This window comes from Sceloporus undulatus, chromosome 1 (genome assembly GCF_019175285.1).
Source record: "Sceloporus undulatus isolate JIND9_A2432 ecotype Alabama chromosome 1, SceUnd_v1.1, whole genome shotgun sequence".
Lineage (NCBI taxonomy): Eukaryota > Metazoa > Chordata > Lepidosauria > Squamata > Phrynosomatidae > Sceloporus > Sceloporus undulatus.
Window position 1 is genome coordinate 222,522,290 of NC_056522.1, and position 24,455 is coordinate 222,546,744.

General features: G+C 41.1%; 1 protein-coding gene across 1 annotated transcript in view; it reads right to left on the minus strand.

Annotated features, from left to right (window-relative positions):
• The window catches only part of LYPD6 (LY6/PLAUR domain containing 6), a 92,239-nt gene extending 75,437 nt beyond the window's left edge, over positions 1-16,802 (minus strand). The window contains exon 1 of the mRNA XM_042446062.1: positions 16,678-16,802. The gene's annotated coding sequence lies outside the window, so the exon portion shown is untranslated. The remainder of the gene's footprint in view (positions 1-16,677) is intronic.
• Positions 16,803-24,455: the final 7,653 nt, after the last annotated feature.

Sequence of the window (24,455 nt, forward strand, 5' to 3'; positions counted from 1 at the left end):
ACCATACCTCCACTGTGACTCGAAGCAGCTTTATTTTGGCTGTCTGTAACAGGCCAAAGTTTTTCTTCTCTTGCCTGACCAGCAAGAAAAAAGCATTTTGTTATATTAGATTTCTTTCTCTTTCTCGTAAGTGATCTCCCTTTGTTCACTTTACAGATAACACTAGAATCAAGGAGGACTTTGATGCTTACAAGTATGCACAGCTTTCATCTTCAAATTCTATAACCCAGTACAGGTCCTACATAGGTCTAGATCAAGGGACGAGTATCTGAATAGTTTCACTGACAAAGCAAGCAAGTTGCACAATCAATTTGTAATACAGACCAAGAATGTTTCTTTCTTTCTATTCCCTCCAGCAAATTCAAACCACCCACTCCTTTTCTTACCTCAAACAGACCAAAGCTGCTATGGGTATCACCTAGGGAACAACTGTCCGTATAGCAGCCTGAAACTGTCCTAATTTGTCACTGCTCTAAATTGTCCAATAATTTTGGCTCAGTGGATTGTTCAATGTGTTAATTAGCACAAAGATTACTTGCAGAGTAATTATATACAATCAAAGTAAGCTCAGTCGAGTTCAGTAAAATAAGTACAGGGCCTGCCTAAATATCCTGAAGTCACCAGATCCTTTTTGGTTCTCGTAAGATAAGATAAGAAGCCCTAGTTAATACCTGGATAGGAGACTGCCAACAAATACCAGGTGCTGTAGCCTGTATTTCAGAGGAAGGAACTGGCAAAAACCACCTCTGAGTATTCCTTGCCTAAGAAAACTATGAAATGCATGGGGTCTCCATACGTTGACAGGCAACTCGAAGGCACATACATGCACAAGGTAAGCACTTCCTACTTTGTAATTTTGAAATATAAACTTCTTTGGATAAAACTTAAGGAGTTCTTCCCTGGAAACAGGCAGTATGGTTTTGTCTGCCGATTATATTAATACAGTTTTAGTTCAAGCAATTATTTGGCAGGATGGAATAAATTTCCACTAATGGCTAACATTCCAGTAGCTCTGAAACCCACTACATGATTACTCATCTGATTCTAAGTGTTTGCCACATGAAAGGGAATGACATATGTAAACTTGCTAAACACAATGAAAGCTTTATTTTGCACCCGTGCCAAGGATTTTAACAATAGCACTAAGAATGTGCTTGAATTAGAACAATTATGGTTCACATCTAATTAACTCTTCATTTTGTGATTGTAAAAAAAATCTAACTTAGCCATATTTAAAAGCTCCCTATACTGTAGTTTTTAAAGATAAAAATATGAAAACCTATACATTTGCAGTATCTAAGAAAGAATGCTTTAACAACAAGGACGCAAACAATGACACTCTTTTTAGTAAAGAAATGAACTCCCGATACAAAAAACACCCACCTAACTATACTAATTAACTCCAGCTCATTAACTCACACAGCTTCAGGCAGCTCCCATTCATTTGTCTTTGCGATGAGCACTCTTTCAAAATGTAGTTAACATTTGACTATTAAATATAAGAATAATATCAGAAAGCCATACCATCTCCTATATCATTTTACCGCTTGCTCTACAAATTCTAGACATATTCTAATTTTCAGTAATTTATAGGTCTAAATCTAACTGCCAGTCCCAACTAAAGTAGAACTATTGAAGCAATGGAATCAACAAAACAGTTGACTTACCATCAAGCAATTGACTGAACAGATCTACTTTAGTTGCGATGGACAACTGGATTTAAGCCAATGGGATCTGAACTGAAACCAATTTTACTCTGGTCTCCTCCTCATTATTTTGGTCTGTAAATAAATGCTTGTTATTAAGCATCACTGTCCATTTGTCTATAAAGTAGCACGAGTTCTAGGAGTGATATACATGGTTAGTGAGATCAAAGAATTAGACTTAATGAAAAGAACTATACATAAGCTGAATTAAACAGATGATTCTCCTCTAAAAGCACCCTGGAAGGGGGGGAAATCACTATATAAATTTGATGCCGAAAAATAAATGTTGAAACCAAAAAGGAAATTCTATGTGCAACGTAATATATTTCAAGCTCTACTTTTTCCCAACTCAGTTCACTTTAGAGCTGGTTCTGAAAGTTAGGGAATGCTTTGGAAAAATATGGCACAAGAAACAGGAAAATTGCCAACCTGCTACAGTCAGCCCTTCATTTCCAAGGATTCTTTATCCACAGATTCAACCATACATGGCTTTAAAATATTCAGTCTATGTATATACAGTTGGTCCTTCACATATGCGGCTTTGACTTTTGCAGATTTGATTATCTGCAGTTTTGATTAATATGTTCTTTGTAGGAATCTCTAGGTCCTCCAGCACAACTCTGCCAGAAACTGACCATAGAGTTCTGCTGGATAACCTAGAAGTGCCTAGAGAAAACACTTCTCTAGGCATCTGTGGGTCCTCCAGCATGAAAGATGTTGACCATAGAGTTGCACTGGTGGACCTAGAGATTCCCAGAGAGGTGTTCTCTCAGATAAAAAGAATAGTGTTTTTTTATTTGCGGTTTTTCCACATTCACCCTTAATCCCAGAGAACGTGGACAGACCACTGTATTTAAAAAGCAAACTTTGATTTTGCATTTTATATAAGGATACCATTTTACTATGCCACTGTAGACAATAGGGCTTGAACATCCATAGATTTTGGTGTCCACAGGGGCTCCAGGAACCAAACTCCAGTGGATACCAAGGGTGCACTGTATATGTGTTTGGAAGCACACATGTATCTTTATCCATTGATTGAACTATTCACGTCTTGAAATATTCAATCTATATATATTTTCTAAAAAGCAAACCTTGATTTTGCATTTTATGTAAGGGACATCATTTTACTTTTCCATTGTAGATAATGGGACTTGAGTATTGACAGATTTTGGTAACCATGGGGGTCCTGGAAGCAAATCCTTGAGGATAGCACGACCCCAGTGTATACGCATGCAGAAGCATATAAGAACCTTTTTGAGTCCTAGGCATACATCAGCGCTCAATATAAAATTTAGAAACCCAGTGGGACATTCCACAGGATGAGGCATAAGATCTCCAGTTTCTTTGCAATGTCAAAGAATCATGAAGAATCTTGATATGGAAAGGTGAAGTGCAATCTGATGGCACACCTGTTTCTATGACTCGCAGGCATGTGTCTCCATGACTATAGCTGTTGTGATTTACCACATTCTCGTTCCAATCAGAACTCCCCCACTCCAAACAGTGGCCAGCTGTTCCAAAAAATGCCTGTACTGGAGAGGGGGGAAACATTGGCTGGTATGCATAGTTCAGCATGAGTGATATCTGGAGGTAAACACTGTTCCAATCAATGGCTTGCTGCTATTGATTGGGAAGGGCAAGAGAGAAAACATCATATATTTCTAGTTTCTGGCAACACCGTTGATAGAAAGAGGGAGAGTGTACCAACAAAGCTATCATCCAGAAGACTGCACTTGGCAGCACACGTGCAGGACTTTCAACTCCCACTCAATTTGGAGAGGAAGGGTGTCAGATATTTTTCTACAAGAGTTGTGAGTTGTGACTTTTGTTTTTCTTAGATACCCCTTTTTGCACACACACCATCATTCTGGTTCCAAATTTAACTCCTGTAAGCCCAATACCACTTTACAAAGGAGTTATTGTATGTTTCTCATTTATGTAGCCATAAAACAGAGCTGTTAAATGTATCCTAAAAGTTTTCATCAGAATGGATTCTGAGAAGAAGTGTGTAGCATACACAATTCAAGCACTTTGAATCATTCTGCATCGTTACACTGTAAGATTCTGGGATTCCTGCCAAAAAGTAAGTCAGAGGAAATCTTAAAGCTACAGCAAGTTAATAGTAAGAAATCCCAGTATTATTAAAGTCAGCATCTAAGACAAAACAGAAAGCCTGCCAGGATTTTATTGAGCATTATACAATATAATAGGGTTCCTTAGTAGGGGGGGGGGACCCAAGTTTCAATACTAAGTTGTTTTGTAGTCATGTAAATGAAATAAAATTGCAGGCAACTAAAGACCAGTTATTACCTTGAACTATACAGATTCATACATTTCAGCGTCAAGAAGTTGATTTTTAAAATGCAGATTAAAGGATTAATTTGGGAAAAATTGGCTTCAATTAGCTTTTTAAAAATTGTTCTTTCAAGCTACAGTAATCAAATACATTATTTACAAAAGGTCAATTTCTCTTTGAAATGGGTTATTGATGACCATCTGTGCTTCCCCAATGTAAAAATCTATAACTTTACATAACTATGAATTATTCAAGCTCAGAACTTGGAAAACTAACTTTGTAAACCACAATTCTCAAAATTCTCCAGACAGCACAGAGATACTGGGTGGGGAATTTTGAGAACTACAAATTTAAAAAAAGTATGTTTCCTCCACTACTTTCAAACTTCACGTATGTCCACAGTGGCATAACCACTAACTATATATTGTGGGACAAAAGAATGGCTCATGCATATGTAACATCATTCACTGGTAAAAGTAAGCAGGATGCAGTAATACCACTATTTGGATGGGCAAGCCTCAGGTAAGTGAATATTATGAATGAACACTGAAGTCAGTGACTGAGAAGTATCTTTGCAATAATATATCATCTGGGCCTGACCATCCATTTAAGATCTATTTTGGAGATCTCTCACCACTAATGACTTGTCTACACTGGCCAGAATACTCCAGACTGCTCCCGGATTATTCTGGCCCCGGAGCTGTCCCGGATCCCCGTTACCTCTGCACACTGGAGTGACACCAGGTAGTTATCTACAAATGCCTCCCTGCAGTGTGTTCTCAATTTTCCTGCAAAATCTGGAACAAAAAGTGAGTTTTTAAAATCCAATTTAGCCAAGGATGCTTAGACTCAACGTGATAACATTGTCAAAGGGGAAACCTTTACCTTTACCTTTACCTTTAGGGTGGATTTGGTGTAGAACTGGCCCTCCCTCGTATTTTATTTATTTATTTATTTATTTATATAATTCCATTTCATTTCTGTCTCCCAGAAAGGGATCCAAGGCAGCGCACAGATAAAATCGTTTAAAAACTTTACAATAAAAAATTTAAAACAGTTGAAACCATCTAGCTAAAAACAGTATAAAATTACCAATCTAGGGCGCGTTACAGACCGCCCTCAAGCAGCCGTTCTCCCGCTGCCGCCATTAGCTGCGGCGTGAAGCCCCAGCGGCCAGACCACAAGGCTTCCGGCAGCAGCCAAAAAGGAGCGCCAAAATGGCGCTCCTTTTTGGGCCCTGAAAGTGGTGCCGCGAGGCGTGAGGTGCGCACTCACCACGTCACTTCCGCCATGCCATGTCTGGATGCACAGTGTCCACAACGTAAAAATGGCAGCGCCCATGTGGATGGGCGCTGCCATTTAGGATGTGCTCCACGCGTGTTGGGAACAGGGCCGGTTAGGAAGGGGCAACCCTTCCTAACCCTAGCACACCCCTTCCTAACCCTAGGACGCACAGAGCGCGTCCTAAATGGCGGTCTGTAACCCACCTAGTATCACTGTTTTGTGCATTTTGGATATTATTGTACTTTGCTATATGACCAACATGGTTACCCCTAGATATATATGGGGCGCGGGGGGGGGGGGAGAGAGAGTGACTATAAAATTATAGAAAACATACAAATCTTAAAAGCATAACTGAAGCACATACCCCGTATAAAAGCCTCCCTGCCACAATTATATATTAAAAGAAGTCCACACTTGAATCAGGGATTTAGCCCTACATCATGTAGACAGGTATGTTGAGGGTGGGGAAAACCAGTGTAATTGGCCCATGTAGATATGTCCTAAGTGAGGTTAGAGTAGTGGGAACATCTAACAAATCCACTCTGAGCCAGCACTACCAATAATGTTAGATTAGTTCTTTCCTTGTTCCGCTTAAGGCAGGCCATACGTTTGTCACTGCTCTTAGCTTCTGGATGGTTTTAATTCTGCACTTTCTTTTTAAAAAGTCTTTTCCTCCATTGTAATTTGTTTACAGTGATATTTATGATATTATTTTTATATAACTTTTCTGTTATGTTTGGTGCCTGAGGGGTGATGACAGCCAGTTAATCAATATTTTTACAAATAATTAAAAAATCAAAATACAGAAAGTAATACTTTAATTGGGCCACAGCTGGCAAATTGTGAGCATGCCATGCCGTCTCCATAATTATTGCTTTTATGGTAATGAACACCCTGGTCCCCAGCAACAGAATTTTCCCATTCCAAAAAGTAGACAATTGTTCCAAAAATGTATATACAAAAATGTTTATCCTGTAAAGGGATTCACTAGCTTATATGCACAGACTGATGTGAGTAAAACCAAGTAAACACTGTTTTAGTAAATGATTTCATGCAACTAACAAGGGGAGGGGGCAAGTAAATTATGTACAGTATTTCTAGTTTCTAGCAACATTGCTTTTGGATGGTGGCAGGGAGTGTATTATAGAGCCAGAACTTGTCTATGGCCCAGCACCTCCTGAGCTTACAAATAGCAAATAGAAATTGGAGCACAAATGTTTTGCATGTATGTCTATCTTGTTTCCAGTTCCTCTTCTGTTGGGCCTGAAAGCTCACTGCCCTATTTTCTTTCAGCTGCTAGCCAAGACAACTGTTTATTTTTACTGTTGTTTTTTTTAATATACCCTTGGGGACATCATAAGGACAGTGTCACACAAACTATGCCTTAGGCTAAATAGCAAAGGCTATAAAATATAAATGCATTTTAGTAGGAAGACACATTTCTAAACTACCCTTAAGCCATTCTACTTAACAAGAAACAAAAAAGATTACCATAGCTTAAGACTCCAGCCCCTTTCTTTAAAAAAAAAAATACAGAAATACTCTGAAAATTCAGTTCACTTGATGACTACAGAGAGCCTTGTATTTTTATTTTAGTGCAGTTCTCAGACTAAATGGATATATGTTACAATATACAAGACTAAATTTATTCTTGCTTAATTAGTTTACATTGATACCACAAATATTTGTGATGTACCACTTTCAGTATAAAAAGTGGTGTGCTTGCTTTTGGTGTTGTAGAACATATGAACTAGAAGCAAACCCAAGGTGATCAAGAGATCTACATGATGGGGGGAAAAGAACTCAAAAAGAGAATGTGCAAGTTGATATGCAGTTAACCAGGGATGTAGTTAGGATTTTAGGAAGGGGGGGGTGTTCCAGACTAAGGGCCACCATTATAATGGGGCTTGGGTGCAGTGGCGCAGCAGCACACACCATTCATTTTTCTAATGGAAGGGGGGTCTGGACCCCAAGACCCCCCCCCTTGGCTACGTCCCTGAGTTAACTGTATGTAAATGTTGATACACTACCAAAAAGGCGACTTAGCTCTCCATTGACAAAAAGCATGTGCAATAATGTATGCATAAGAAATGATGGTGCTCTATAAAATGCCAATGTATGAAAAAGGATAAATGTCTTCAAAAATAAACAAACAAATAATTAAAGGGGTATGAGAGCCAGCATGGTGTAGTGGTTTAAGTGTTGGACTATGACTGGAGAGCAGCGTTCAATTCCCAGCTCAGGCATAAGATACACCAGGTGACCTTGAGCAAACCACATTCTCTCAGCCTCAGGGAAAGGCAATGGCAAACCTCCTCTGAACAACTCTTGCCAAGAAAACTCTATGATAGGTTCACCTTAGGGTCAACAAAAGTCAGAAATGAAGAATCACAGCAACAACAGCAACAGTGAACATATTTCTTGCTGACATACTTCCCTAAGATAATATACTTTGCCAAAGCCTTATAACCTACAACTAAACGATATTAAATTTCTTGGGCTTTTATTAATTAAATGCATGAAAGCTAATGGTTATACAGTTAGTGAAATTACCTTGATTTCCAGAGATTCCCACTCCTTTCATCGGAACAGAATGTTAAGCAATGCTCATGTATCCTCCAGCTAGAATAACAAAAATGCCTACACCTCCTGGTAAGTGTGGGAGTGAAGATATGTGTCACAACTCTGTGAATGCAGGCTTTTGTCTTGGCAAACCGCTCAAGCAATATCTAAGTATGAGACTCCCATGAGACATGATAATGGTGCTACCACAGTTCCCGTTGATATCAGTAGTGGCGCCATTGTAGTACATCACAAGTTCTGCTCATTCCATGAATGAGGCCAGTGCAGAAGAAAGTCAGAAGGAAACAGCAACCTAACCACTGTAGTGTGGTTTCAACTGCATCATTAAAAAGCCACAACCCACAGGGTGAAGTAACATCCAATTGTTTCATTACACACACATCTCCAGTTAATAGTTGTTGATGTAATGATATCCACAGACTCAATGGCTGTTGTGTAGGCATGGAGCTACTATGGAAGCCTGTACAAGCTTTACTATTCAACTCTAGAATTTCTAACAAGACTGCAATGCTAAACTATAGTTTAGAATTACATGTTGAGCGTGGGAGTTGTGTGCTCCTTTCCCTCCATCATCACAAAGAAAAGAAAAGAGAGGGTTTTCCCCATTTTCCTTAAGCCTCAGTTTAATGTTATATCCACATTCTAATCTAAACCATCATGAACCAATCAATCAATCATTTATTACAGCAAGTAGCCAGCATAGAGCCATCATGAACTATAATTTATTGAATTAAAAAAGTTTAATAAAACATGAGTTTTGATTTGTTTCAGTAAGCTATAATTATAGTTAGTCATTTCTATCCAATATGTCTCCAACTGAATTTAGCTCATGCATCTGATGATGTTCACAAAACTGTGTGGCACAGGTTTCTTTTTAAGGCACCAAAAGACTTCTTTTGCTGCAATTTAGGGGCTATTCAGACTACCTTTTGTACCGAATTGTAACCCAGATTAAAAATTGGAAGTTCCCATTGACACCGGTTTAAACACGTCAGAATTAGGGTCTTGCACACCCGATCCAGGGCAAATCCCCTTAGAGTATTTTTTCCAAAAGTGGATTATTTCCCATATATTTTAGGAAAACCCATTTCTTCTCTGCTGCCGGCAAATGTGAACTTGGCCCTGGTCATGATCGGGGTCAAGTTCAGGGGAGGGATTAGGGCAGAGGGAGGGCAGAGGGCGGAACATGCCTCTCCTCTCGCAAGCAGCTTTCTCTCTCTCTCTTTTTGTAATTTTATTTTTGACAGATTACGCGAATGCTTGTTCTACAGGTTGATACATATTAATAGAATATGTCTGCTTGTGCTACATTTCCCTTTCGTTTGCTTGCTGCTGGGACGGCACCTCACGTTGCAAGTGGCATTTTTTAAAAATTATTTTTTTTTGTGTGGGGTGTGTGACAGAATATGTGAATGTTTGAGTTTCCTTTTACGTTTGTCAAATTGATACAATGTGTGAATGCTTTTGCTACATATGTGTATGTGTATGTAAGGCATTCTGGGGTGGCAATTGGAGGGAAAGCAAAGAGGATGCAGAGATGGCATACTGAGGTGAGGTATTATTATTATTGTTGTTGTTGTTGTTGTTGTTGTTGTTGTGACAGATTGTGCGCATGCTTTGGGCTGGAAGGGAAGGGAAGAAGATGGCATCGGGGGGCAGGCAAGGGCTTTGGAGGTGGCGCTGGGCTTGAAGGGAAGGGAAGAGGTTCCATAGGGGAGGAAATGGTGGGCTGGAAGCGAAGAGGAAGCTAGAGGCTGGCATTCAGAGGGAAGGCTGTGGAAACCCATGACTTTGGGGGAGTCACACTCTCTCAGCCTCAAGGGAAAGGCAATGGCAAATCTCTTCGGAACCAGTCTTGCCAAGAAAACCCCAGGATGGGGTCGTTTTAGGGTTGCCATAATCTGTAATGACCCAAATACACACAACACACACACACACACACCTGGAGTTTTTTAAATTTGACAAGTTGACAAAATATGCGTCCACTGCCACCAGTTTTTTTTTTATAAAGGACGGGGGAAAGAACCATTTCCATTGGCCAATGATTGTAGGATATGTCACCTTTGATGAAAGCGGAAGGTGAATTTGATTGACAACAAAGGAGGCTCCATTTTAAAGCGGTACTGCAAATGTGAACTTCAGAGGGGCAAATTGCATTGATCAAGGTAAAGGGTAGTGAGAACTTATACCCGGGGGGATTCGGTATGGGGGCAACCAGATCTGCCCAGTTCTATCCAGAGCAAACGGGCAAGTTAGAATAGGGCCTTAGACTAACTAGTCCTCTGGAAACTGTCCCACTTTGGAAAACACACCAAGCTCTAGTTAATTTAGGACAAAAACAAGAATTTCCAGACTTCTCCATATATTCACTCTGGAAGAGGAAAGTGTGGCAATCCATTCTCACAAATCATATGATTTAGATAAGTTACATCTAAGTGACTGTGTTGAAACATGGCAACATTAAATCACAATTTAAGAAATGTTATGTTCACTAACCATATGAACCACAGTTAAAAATTTACAACATAACACAAAAACGGAAGGAATCTAAACTGGAAAGGGAAGTTTCTCATCTCATAATCATCACAGTACTGGAGAGTGGACAAGTTAATTATTTAGCATGTAAATTAGACCCATACCTACGATAGTGGGATAATGCATAGGATTTTAAATATATTGGACAGTATCCTATATTGCCTTTTACTTAATATAATTTTATGTAGACTTATCTAAGTAGCAGAGGTGCTAAGAAACCCTATTAGTGAATTGTAAAGATGCCTATCAGGAGAATGAGAAGATGATGCATATCAGTGTATGATGCACACATCAGGCACTTTGCCAGCGCTACTGCATAGTAACATAACAGCACTCTTCTAATGGATAAAAAAACTGACATTTTCTAACTCCTGCATACGGACTCCATTTACAAAGACATAACTCCTATACAGGATTTCAGCCCTCACTTTACTGTTGCATATATTAATATTAAACGTTTCCTATCATTGGGGCAGTATAGACCGCCCCAAATGGACGGCCTGCAGCTGATCCTTTTTGCGCTGGATTGGGGCCAGGGCAACCTTATCAGCAGCCCTTGTTGCCCCAATCCAGCATTTTTCCAGGTCAAAGAGACTCGGCAAACTGCCGCTTCTCTTTGGCCTGGAAAAAGGGTGCCCTTGCGCCTTAGGTGCCCACTGCACCCCAGCGCTAAAGAGGAGAAAGGGGCGGACCTTTTTCCCTCAGGATCATTCCCGTGGTCGTGCAGTTGCCACAGGAACGATCCACTTCCAAAAGGAGCTCCATTCTGGAGCTTGTTGTGGCGATGCCGCCAGGCCGCCATAAGCTGCCTGGGGCGGCACACAGACGTCACGCACGCGCCGTGCTGTTTGGACACAGCACGCATGTGACATCATTGATGTGCAACATGTATGGATGGCACCATGTAAAGAGGGCGCCGTCCATACATATTAGAGTTCCAGAGCATGTGGTTACTGTGTGCTTTGCAACTGTAATTTCGGCGCCAACATGGCGCTTTCGGCCCATCCATACCGGACCATAAATTCAGCAGATATGCCTCTTTTTTGTTATAGATTACATTTGTTGGACTAGGATGTATGATGGCAGCATTATCTAAACTAATTTGTGTGCACATAGACAAGCACACCCATTCATGTTTATTTTACAACTTCTTGGTTCAATTCCATATCAGTTTCAACATAGGGGTGATACTGTCGTTTAATGAAACTGTATCAGCAGTGCATAATTAATGTGTAAAAATATGCCTTATTGGTCTTTTTACCTTAAAAGGACTTAGAAATCTTGCAAACCATAGTTCCAGATGCATATCCACTATGTACCTAGTTTACCAAGGGAATAATTGCAGTTATGCAATTTTACATGAGTAATTGGTTAGACAAATTCAATACTCACACAGTTATGCTTACATACACAAATTGCACAATTATTTTCTCCTTACAGGTTAATCATTTAATTACTAAAGACGTGCATGTAAACTGATCTTACAACTGTATAGTTCTCACTTGTGCAAGACACAGCCTTGTGACTGTAGCACTGAAGTGGGGATGGGGTAGCTCTCTACCTGTTGCTGAACTGTGATTTCCATCATTCCTCACCATTAGCTGTGCTGGCTAGAAGTGATAGGAGTTGCAGCCTGGCAATAGATGGAGATTCACATCCTTCCCACTTCTTCTGCAATATTCCCAATTTATACCACAAACAGTGTAATTTGTGGACCAAGATGCAAAGATCTTACATGAAATCACATTTCTTACCCTCTTTTAAATGTATGCAACAATCCCTTTTGATTTCAGTTATGTGGAACAAAAATAAACCTTGGTTGTATCCAACAGCAGATGTATTAGAAAGGCAAGACACTTGATTTATGTCAGTCCTTTTGGAGTCCTTCATAGTTCACCACAGTGTTTCAGAGTGCCTCCCCCTTCCAATTCATGAGCAGCTTTTTAGGGATCAAGACCAACTGCAGTGAGGGAGAGGCAGTTCAGTCAAAAGGGGATGTCCAAGTTAGCAGTAGGGGAAGGACCTCCTTGCTAAAACACAGCCACCAGTAGATACAATCTCTAGCACAAGGGTGGACAAAGTGCTGCCCACAGACTGCTTGCGGCTCCTAAGTGTCATTTTGTGGTCCCCAGAGGGTCAATCAAAATTGCAAAATAATATTTTTGCTTCAAAATGCCCCAAATAATAACTACATCCCAATGATTGTCCAAAGTGTTTTCAGTGGCAATCCAATCTGAGAAACTCAGTGGTAATCACTTCTAAGTAGGTATGCCCTAGATATGCACATACTTAACATTCTCATTGAGACAAAACTCAAACTGGATCAGTTCTGCTGGGGATCATGGCCTATACTGGGTAATTCTTTGTGTCTGCATGTGTTGTGTGCTTTCAAGTCGTTTTGGACTTATGGCGACCCTAAGGCAGACCTATCATGGGGTTTTCTTGGCAGGATTTGTTCAGAGGAGGTTTGTCATTGCCTTCCTCTAAGGCTGACAGAGTGTGACTTGCCCAAGGTCATCCAGTGGGTTTCATGGCCAAGCAGGGACTCAAACCTTGGTCTCTAGAATTGTAGTCCAACACTCAAACCACTATGCCACACTGGCTAGTGTCTGCACATACATGTATGCAAAAAACACACATGCTTTGTGTAATATTCATTCTGTTTATGACATCTAGAAATCTTGGTCAAAAATCATACAGTTTAATCCCAATTAGAATAGGTCAGTTGTTGAAATGTTGAATCAGTTGTTGAATGTTGATGCAACACATTGCTAAACTCCATTAATTTTATGGAGGACCTCTAGTTCAGACTAATAATAGGATTCATAATTTTGGAAATTCGTTCTCAATTTCTGGTTAGTCCCAGTGAAGGTATAGCCAAATCCTGGATTTTGACATTGTACTTATGAACTAGCAAAGCTTGCTTTGTTTGATGCTCAACTAACTGAGAGTCAACAAAAGACAAATAAGCAGTTCCAAGAACTGAATAATTTGAAATGCTGATATCAACAGTGGAGAAAAGGTAGACAAGATTCCCCACATAGACTGCTGAATGGCTTGTGGTAGATCTGGGGTTTGTTACTCTCAGATATCAGAACAGCAAGAGGGACTGTTGGCATCCCCATCTATAGTGACATCAAGGTAGATATATATTTGTATATGCACATACATCTAATGAAATACTGCACATAACTGGGTCCACATCCTGAGCCACCATTTTGTACCTAGTTTTTTCTCCCTAGCGCTGAGTTATGACTGTTGAATCCAGTAATAAAACAAAGCAGATCCTACATAAGTCTAAAGTCTATGTACCTGCCTTACACTATATGCTGCTACATATCTACTGTCTACTATAGACACAAATCACATATTCACTAAGCCAGACCACTTGGACTTTGAGCAAGACAGATACATATCCTTTAACTCCTTCTCTCATCACCTGACTTTGAAACAGCGTGTGTGAATCTTCTTCATGGAACAGTATACCTTGAGATGATGTCAGATAAGAAATGAGATACAGAGCTTGTCTCTATGATGTTAGATCTATAATTGTGCATTTGAACAGGCAAAGTGAGAGATGGAAAATTGGAGATCCTTTCTTTTAAAAAAATGACTGACTACATTTCCTGACGAAATCATCTTTTAATTGCTTAAAATTAATTATTACTGAAGCACATCATTCAATTTATAAGCATCTATAAACCATAATTTGAATATAAGTTTATGACTGCGTCTCACTTCTTCATTTCCCATCTACACGTGTAAATGATTTAGTGTTGTTTTCATCAAGTGATGAACAGCCCAGTGTAAAAACCAATGCATCCCTCCTGATCCTAATCCCTCCAAGGCAAGTCCTGCTCTTTTTACTGAAGCTTCATCCCAAGCACATGTGCATAGGGCAGCATCCCAATTCTCCTCATATTTATTCAGGAGCTTAAGGCTACAATATCATGAATACTTATTAGAATGGCCCATTACTACCAAATCTTCAGCATGCCACTCTCTAAGAAGGAAAACAGAGACAGGGACACTACTGGAAAGGGTGCAAAGCACGGACAAGCCAGAATAGTGAATAAACATCAATTCTCACATTTTCAGGGATTTCTAAGTCAAATATATTGGGTTTGGGCTTTTTTTTCCTGAAAGGAAATTATGTCCCCATCAGGAACTTCAAGGAATTGCAATAATTTCTAGAGAGCCACATAAAATAATTGTGCAAATTGGATTCAACTGACATCACTAGTAAGGGCTACCAGCAAATATATTTACAAAGTCTAACAGCAAAAAAAACCATTGCAGTCTCTTCAGAAGCAAACCACAGTGTTCAGTGGCTTTCACTTCCGGGAAAAAAAATAATGTGCAATAAATCCTGCAGAAGACTGCAGGGCTAAAAATGCACAATGCATGTTGCTTTCATCTTAAATGATATACGCTTCATGGCAGGATGCCTCTCTGTCTGCCTGCTTTGGATGCGAGCCTATTCTTCAGCGAAATAGAGAATCACATGAAGCTTCCAGACTGAAATGCTTTACATTCACCTGTGGGGAAGCAACCTGTGGCATTCACAGGAAAATATACATCCAAATCTTTGGAACAAGCCAGTTAGCTTGGCAAGCCCACTGAATCCCTGAAAGTACAGACCCAGAAGGTGACCTGTTGCATCTGTAACAGCAAAATGAGTATATTCAGTTTTGCATTCTTCACTGTCACTAAATACATTTACACTTAGCTGGCAAACTAGGTGAATTGGATTCCATGCCCTACATCGACTTCAGCTCAAATATTTCTTCCTTTTAGGGAATTCTGATGGGGGAAATCGCATTTCTCTATTTCTTTGTTGGAACACCTCTGCCCTGGCATTTAATCACAGGATCTCAGGAGTCATATGCTATACATCTGAGGGAAAAATGAAATACTGTATCTGATGGAAAATAAGTGTCATCTAATGCATAGGAAAGACCCCCCCCCTTTTTTTTGTTTCCCCTATTTCTATTTAAATATCCCAAGCTGTGAAATATGTTTTAAGGATTTCTGATGGGGGGAAAATTATGTCTCTATTTCTTTATCAGAACATTTCTACCCTGGTATTTAATAAATACGTTGGATGGAAAAATGAAATATGTGACGGACAGTAAATGTAATCTATTTATTTATTTATTTATTTATTATTTCATTCTTATGCTGCCTTTCTCCTCAAAAAGGGACCCAAGGTGGCTCACAAGATTTAAAAAAACACTTTTAAAACATTTTTAAAAACCCTGAAATAACCTAGAAAAGCAATTAAAACAATCTAGTGCAGTCCAACTTCATAGCAAAGGCTCCTCTCTTTTCACATTTCACATCAGGCGTCCCAAGTTGTGAAATGTGTTGCAATTGCTGCCAAAGGTCTGAAAGGGGAGAGAGTCTTGGGGTAAGGATTTCTCCAAAAATAAATCAAGAATCTGTCAAGAGATCTTGCAGACACTGTAAGTGAAGCCCTGGGGCCGTGGTTGGAGGGTTGGGCTCTGGAGAGCAGGCTCAGCCAGGGAGACCCATTGGGTGGCCTTGGGCAAGGCACACTCTCTCAGCCTCAGAGGATGGCAAGGGCAAAACAAAAAGATTAAAAAAAAACCCCTTTGAAGAAACTTGCTGAGAAAACTCCATGATAGATTTGCCATGAGTCAGAAACCACTTTGAAGGAACATCACCACCACCAAAGACAGAAAGTTGGTTGCAGAACCTCAGGTAGACTTGACCCGACTAATTCATCCATTCATAATGTAAAATAATAATGATAATGATAATAATGCGGTTTCTCCCTAGTCTTTCCTCCCTTCCCAACAAGGCACCTGAGGAAGCATGGCTGAAGTCTACCAAGGCTGGGGATGGGGCTCCCAACTTCTCCCCCCCCCCCAACTTGGTCTCCAAGGGGCTGCAAGGTCCCTTCCTGCTGCGTGGTTTTCTCCCACTAACAGGGCTCCGATGTCTTTGGATGCCAGAAAATGGATCTGGAAGCCACGAAACTTTGGCCCCTCCAGAGAAAGCGTCCCTGTTTGGGTCCCCAGCCCTTCTGCCAAGCGGGGTTTTAGGGGAAGCCAAGGGCTGGGGAGATCTTGGTTGCACTAAGAGCAGAGGCAGAGCAGAGGGAGGGCTCTGCAGCAACAGATGGAATGGGTTTTGGGGGTTGGGGGGCATCAGATGGACCCAGGGCCCCCTCCCTCCTCTCCTGCTGCTCTTGCTTCCAGGTGGGGAGCCCCTCAGCCTTGCCCCCCATGCCCTGCCTGGACTCACCGGCTGCCTGCAGGTCCAGCCTTCCTCCTCCTCCTCCTCCTCCTGGGCTTCCTCCCAGTTCCATGCCAGGCGCGCACAATGCAGCGCGAGCGCCCCTCCGCCGCTCCTGGCCCTCCTCCTCCTCCTCCTCCTCCTCTTCTTCTTCAGATTCACAGACACTGCAGTCCTGGGAAGGAGGCACGCGGGCCCTCCCCCGGCGGCCAATCAGGAGGGAGGAGGGGGCAGGCTGCAAGCTGGACGGACACACGGACACACAGGCCCCGCCCCCTTGGCTGCTGGCCAGAAGAGACTGAGGAGGCACCAGGGTCACTCCTTCGGCCCAAGAGAGAGAGGGAGAGCAGGGGGAAGAGGGAAGGGGAAAGGGAAGGGAGAAGGGGAAGGGGAGGGGAAGGGGGAAAAAGGAGGAGAGGAAGAGGAAAGAAGGAGGGAAGGGAGAAGGGGAAGGAGGAGAGGAAGGAGGGAAGGGAGAAAGGGAAGGAGGGAAGGGAGGAAGAGGAAGGAGGAGAGGAAGAAGGAAGGGGGAGGAGGGGAAGTGGAAGGAAGAAAAAAGGGGAAGAAGAGGAAATTGGAGAAGGAAGAAAGATGACCATGATGGAAGAGAAAGAGTCAATCTCAACCCATGGCAAACCTGTGGGTAGGACATGTCCAAGGCTCTATGAAGATTTTCACACGGCATCGTTATATCATTCCTTTATTGTCCCAAAATGTAGTGGAATCGTCTTAACAGAAAGACAATTCCAAAAGATTTTCACATGAGGCTGTTAGTGTTCTTAAATTGTTGATATATCAGAATTCAGCAATAAATGATTACAAAATGATTTCAAAACAGTTACATTCACACACTGGACACAGCAACAATTTAAGAATGATTTAGCAACAATTTGAGAACACTGACAGCCTCATGTGAACATCTTTGGAATCGTCTTTCTGTTAAGACGATTCCACTACACTTTGGGACGATAAAGGAACGATATAACAATGCCATGTTAAATCTTTTGACCACACGTTCCTGTAATTCATACCTGCATTCTCTTCATAAGATCCATGCATCTAGCATGTGCCTTTCCTCTCTTTCAACTTCCCTCCACATTTCCTGGCATTATTGAGTGTCCCCCCCCCCCAGTGACTCATGCCTTCTCATGATGTGGCCAAGTACACCAGCCTAAGTTTTGTCATCTTGGGTTCCAGAGAGTTTCTGCTGATCTGTCTAGGACCCATTTGTTTATCTCTTTGGCTGTCCTCAGGACTCTTCTCCAGCACCGCCTCTCAAATGGACTGGTTTTCTTCCGATTTGCTTTCTTTGCTGTCCAGCTTTCAGATCCATACATGGTAATGTGGAATACCATTCTCCCTTTCCTACTCAGTCCTTACTCTTTTACACCTTGACTAGTTCTTCCATAGCTGCCCTCCGCATTCTCAGTCTCTAGAAAGATCCATCCTATCCCCCTATTTGCAGCAGGGACAGGACTTGAATGTAAATGCATTTCACAAGTGGGAAGAGCAAACCCTCCCCCTCTAAAAAAAAATGTCATTGTCACTTTTCAAGGAAGTAAGTACCTGAAGTCCAAGCCTCCTTTCTTTTCCTGCACTTTCAATCCTGTCCACACTGTTTCACTCTCTCCCATGTGCTCCTGATTTTACCTTCTTTCTTTTCTTCCTCCACCACACCAAGAAGCCATACTTCATCACTGCAACCCCAATGACTTATTTTTACCCCACCATCATCAGGAATTTACAAAGGCAATTTTATGGTGACCCAGTGTACTATACAGACATTTATAGCAATAGCAATAGCAAGTACATTTCTATACCACTTATCAGTGAACCAAGCACTCCCTAAGTAGTTTACAATATGTAAGCTAATTCCCCCAACAAGCTGGGTACTCATTTTAATGACCTCAGAAGGATGCTAGGCTGAGTGGACCCTGGAGTCCCTGGGACTGAACTCACAACCTTGTGGTTGTGAACAGCTGCAGTACAGGCATTTAATCACTGCACTATCATTTATTTATTTAATCTATTTAATTTAGTTACAGTTGGCTTTCCACATTTGTGGCTTTGAGTTCTGCAAATTTGATTATTCATAGATCTGATTAATATGTTCTCTAGGAATCTCTAAATCTTCCAGCACAGTTCTGCCAGTGGTTGACCATAGAATCACACTGAAAGACCTAGCGATTCCTAGATAAAACACTTCTCTAGGCATTTGTAGGTGCTCCATACTATTCTATGGCTAACTTCTGCCAAATGATAGCCACAGACTATTTCTAAAGAGGTGTTCTCTCAGGTTAGTAAAAAATGAGTTTTTTATTTGCAGTTTTCCCAGTTTCATGGATGTCCTGCGCTCCTAACCCTAGAGTACAGTATGTGGAGAGCCCACTGTAATTTGTATCCCACCTTTCTCTTGGTACAGGCCCAAGGCATTGAGTACAGGACCCAAGATACTGCTTGAGCGATGTCAAATATAGGGAGCGATCCTCCCAATGCTCTTGAACTATGACTTCCATTATGTCTGGTCCCTTGCCATACTATCTGGGGCTGATGGGAGATGGAAGTCACCAACAATGGAAAGCCACAGGTTTCCCACTTTACCTTACAGAGGTTGTATGCAAACTGAGTCTTAGTGCCTTGGATAGCTAAATTGTCATGCAGTTGTTTGAGCATTGGGCTATGACTCTGGGAAGCCAGGGTCCAAATCCCCACTTGGCCATAGAAACCTTGGGCAAGTCACACATTTTCAGCCCCCAAAAACCCCTGAGATAGGATCTCCTTAAGGGCCACTATGAGATGAAAATAATTTGAAGGCACACAACAACAACAGCAACAGCTGCAACAATTTGTAAGTAAAACCCAGGATGAATTCACCATCCATTGATACAGAAGCCAACAGCTACCATGGCACTGTGCTGCACCACTGCTACCAGAAGAAATTGTAGTACCTGTCTCACTTGGGCTTAGAGGGCAGGTCATGCCAGACTCAAAGCAGGTGCAGATCCATCTGTGCCAAAATGGAGCAAGGGAGCTGTAAGAAGCCATTGCCTCTACCTGCCTACTTGCCCTTTCCTTCTAGGCGGCAAGAAGCCAAGATTAGGCTCAAGGCTGCCAACCGCAGAAGCAGGCAAGTGAGCAAAGGCAGCAGCTAACTGCCCACTCAAGCAAGTGGCTGCATGAAAATGGCAGGAAACTGCTTTCTCTCAGGTCATCTTTTCAGCAGCATGTCAGCAGAGTGAGGACCAGTCGTTTCTTCCTCCCTTTTGCTACTTCTTTTCTTATGGATGGTGTAGTGGGAAAGGAGAACAGCATCCAGTCCAAAGAAGCAATTTGTCTCATAGCCCTGTCCTCTTCATAGCCCCATCCTCTGCATATGCACAGAAGATAGCAGACAGGTTGCATTCTTGGGAGTGGATGGATAGTGGAGGCAAGGGACACAAAATGAGAGCACCGCCCAATAAATAAGAATTCTGCCCCCCCCCCCCCTCCCTTAAATATTCTTTCAATCCTCAGATTTCTAGCACTACATAAAGTGAGGCATTTAAAACCATTCACACCTACATCGTTTAACATTTGCTGTGTTTGTGTTCCCTTAGTAAACTTTGCCTGGCCCTTTTCTTGGGATTGCTAAACTGTATTTCTAAATGGTAGAATTCAAAGATACAGCCATGTTAGTCTGTAGAATTAGTATGTAGAGAGATCTTGTAGCACCTTTGAGACTAACTGAAAGAAAGAAATTGGCAGCATGAGCTTTCGTAGACTCCAGTCTAGTTCAGTCTAGGAAAGCTCATGCTGCCCATTTCTTTCTTTCAGTTAGTCTCAAAGGTGCTACAAGATCTGTCTAGGTACCGTATTTCTAAATGTTTAACTGGAGTTTTAAGTTACTGCAAAAGCTAGGAATTTGCAGACTGAATGATAATTTCTTCCTTTAGTTCAGAATTCGTATTGGGAAGGAATGGCTTCATTTTGTGCCCCCTTCATAACTACATTTCCAGGAGAGACAAGCTGGAGGATTTCCAACCAGGAGGATTTCCTTAATCTGGGACCACTGGAACTCCATCCTATGCATCTGAGGAAGTAGGCTCAAGTTTACGAGAGCTCATGCTACCAGCTTCTTTCTTTTAGTAGGGAGTTTATCAAATGGGAGGAATTTCTCTTAAATTTGAATGAAAAGAAAGTGGGGCCTGAACACATTCACTTAAAGTTGCTAGTTTAGCGCAATTACGTGAATGTGCATTGCGTTCAAACTGGCTTCCCATTGCCCAAAAATAGCATGCCATTGCCCGAATTTGCGTGTGGCAGTCTAATAACGTGAAACCACATGATTGCGTTCAGACTGACTTCCCATTGCCCAAATTTGTGTGTAGTGGGTTATCACACAATAACGTTAAACCCCATGATTGCGTTCAGATTGCCATTGGATTATACTTCCAATTTCCCTTGTCTGATAAACTCCTAGGTCTCAGGTGCTACAAGATCCCTTTGCATACTGATTTTCCAGACAAACACAGTTATGACTTTTTTGGGGGGGGGGGTTATATGCAGAGTGGGGCAATTTTTATTGAGACTGAAAAGTTAATCCTTACCTTCCAGTGTAGCGTTAACAGAAATACACACACCTATTATTAGCTCTGGAAAATAAACTTCTATTGATGCCATTCCTGTCATGATTTCATATGAAAATGACACTTACACAATCTAGTTGGAGCACCAGGATCCCACTTTAATTACCATGACTCCATCCTATAGAATCCTGGGATTTGTAGTTTTGTGACATTAGAATTCTACACTGGAAAATTCTAGTGCACATTCCCCTGAAATGCAGCATTAGAGCTCTCTAGCAGAGAGAATTCTAAGTACCTTGTCAAACTGCAGATCCCAAGATTCCAGAGGATGAAGATGTAGGAGTTAAAGTGGACCCTGCTTCTCTAACTTGTGTTGCTGACTAACAGGATTCTCAGCTTCTATAGTAGGCTTAAATTTGGGGTACAACAAAGGCATGAAAGCATCAGTTATTTAGTGCCAGAAAATATTAAGAATTACATATTTTTAACATCATTGTGAGCATTTGGATCTTCTCCCCCAACCATATAAATATCTCGGGACACTGCAGATATAGCTTCTATGACCTAGAATCTAAGTGGCTTTGAGAAACATCACCTGGGGTTGGAGGTGACTTTAAAAAAAATTATAGTTTCAAAAGTGTTGAGATTTTGGGGTCCAAAGATTGAGAGATATAAGATTTAAGTCTAAGGAACTGGAATATGTTAAGGTGTCTATAGTTAGCAATATGTGATTCAGTCTTCTTGACAGTGTGAAAGTGTGTGAACAATTCATTGCCAGTTGAATAAATCAAGACAGGAAGTTTGCCAGCAAAGTGAGAGATTTCTCCACTTTCTTTCACAAATCTCCAGCAACCTGAAGACATGTGGCCAAAGTGGAAAGTCTTGCCCGCTGCTTACTTTTTCTCCTTATACTGGGCACAAGATGAGTGGAGATATTGCGAAATGCTTGATGTTCATTCTTTAGTTATCTCCCTCCCTTCTTCTTCCCCCTCTCCCCAAAATCTCTTACACATCAGTTTAGGGAGCCAGCAATTGTGATCATCTTCTGCCTTTGTTAAGGTATCTTTATTTCTGCAGCATGCTTTTATATGGCTTGATATATATTTTAAAAGTCAAAGGGATGTTAGGTAAAAAATATTATAATGCCATGGCCAAAATAAATATAAATGTAACATAAAGAAATCAAAAGAGTAAAACTGAGCAGCTTCACTTTTTTATTTATTTATTTAATGGGCCAGGGAAAGCTTGTGTGAATTAGTACGCTTTGAAAGATCTTCACTGCATATGGAAGAATGCTTTAAAAAGTAAGTTTAAAAAAGGCCCTGTTTTATCATATTATATAGGAATATTTCACCATTCATGGAATGAGCTAACAAAGTTTCCTCTGAGGATTTTAGAGGTCAAATGCATATTTAAAGGGGAAAGTAGTCTGCTAAATATCATTATCCCAAGTTGTTTATTGCTTTGTATATTAGCAACAAAACCTTGAACATGGCTTGATATCTAGCAAGAAATGCCATTACATTAATACTTTGGTCCTCCAGATGTTTTAGACTTCAGTTCCCAGAATTCCTGTCTAGCTTGGGCCTCTGGGAGTTGAAGTCCAAAACACCCAGAAGACTAAAGTTTGTGAATCACTGCTTTAATTCATATGCAACACTGATGTAGCTGAGCACCCTGCAGATTCTTTTAATGACATCCCCAAGTTGACCAGATGTCATAACTACAAAAGAAGACAAGTCACAGTAAAATGTAAGAGATTAAAAAAAAATGTTGGGAATTACCAAATAAAAGCTAAAAGGACTAATATAAAGGTAAATGCGTGCTTCTTAGTCAGAGACTAGGACATGGAACAATGGATGCAAGCTACAGAAAAAGAGATTGCACCTCAACATTAGGAGAAACTACTGGACAGAGCTGTTTGACACTCTCCCTTGGAGGGTGGTGGAGTCTCCTTCTTTGGAGCTCTTTAAACAGAAGCTGGATGGGTGCTGTGAGTTTCTGCATGGTTGGACTGGATGGCCCTTGTGGTGTCTTCCAACTCTTTGATTCTGTGCTCAGAATGGAGGACATTTTGGAATTCCTCCTGGACAGAAGGCTTAAATGTAGGGCATGTCCTGGGAAAGGAGGCCATCTGGTCACCCTGCACTTCCCCATCTTTGCAAAGAGGGAATGACATCATGAACCCTAACTTCACCAGAAAGCAGGCTGCCCACCTCACTCTCTAGACTGTCCCACTTTCCCTCACATACATGTCCAGAGACAAAGACCAGATCAAGAGTATATTCTGCCCAGTATATTGAGCTGGTTACATAATGCAATACAGTCAGCCCTTCTTATACACTGATTTTTTATACATGGATTCAAGTGTCCATGGATTGAAAATGTTCCAAAAAAGTAAACTTTTCAAATAGGATTGAATAACCACTTGATTTTCCATTTTTTATAAGGAAAACCATTTTGCTATGTCATTATATTTAATGGGACTTGAGCATCTATGGATTTTGTTATCCATGGGGGATCTTGGAATCAAACCCCAGCATATAACAAGGGTCCACTGTACTCACATGGTGATCATGAAGACCATGAAATTCTGAATCAGTCTGTTAAGGGACCTTCAGTGTGGAGGCTGAAGTTCTCCAGGACCAAGTGTACTCTAACATCATTCCCAGGACTGCCTCAAGAAAGTCAGGGCAGTTGTTGGCCATCACAGTGGGCAATACATCTGCCCATATCATGATATGGTTACATACAAATACATAATACGGTTACATCATTTCTGACTTATGAAGATTCAAAGGTGAACCTATCATGGGGGTTTCTTGGCATGTTTCTTCAGAAGGGGCTTGTCATTCCCATCCTCTGAGAATGTGCCAAGCAGGGGTTCAAACCCTGATCTCCAGAGTTATAGTCCAGTGCTCAAACTACTAAACCACGCTTACTGCTTCTGCATTTGCTATTTGGATTTTTTATGTTCTCAGATTTTTCAAATGTTGTCATATATAAGATTCGATTGATTTAGTATCAAAGTAGAATGAGCAGCACCTTTGTATCAATGGAAAATAATAGACTTCTGTTGACTTCTTTCCCCTACTAGGTATGAACAGCAATCCCATGCATGCTGTTTGAAATTTTAATGAAATGCCTTTTGTAAAATTCTCGAGACAACTGTTGCTAGAGAAAGAATACTTTAAACAAATTCAGGCAGCAGCTGGGAAAGAA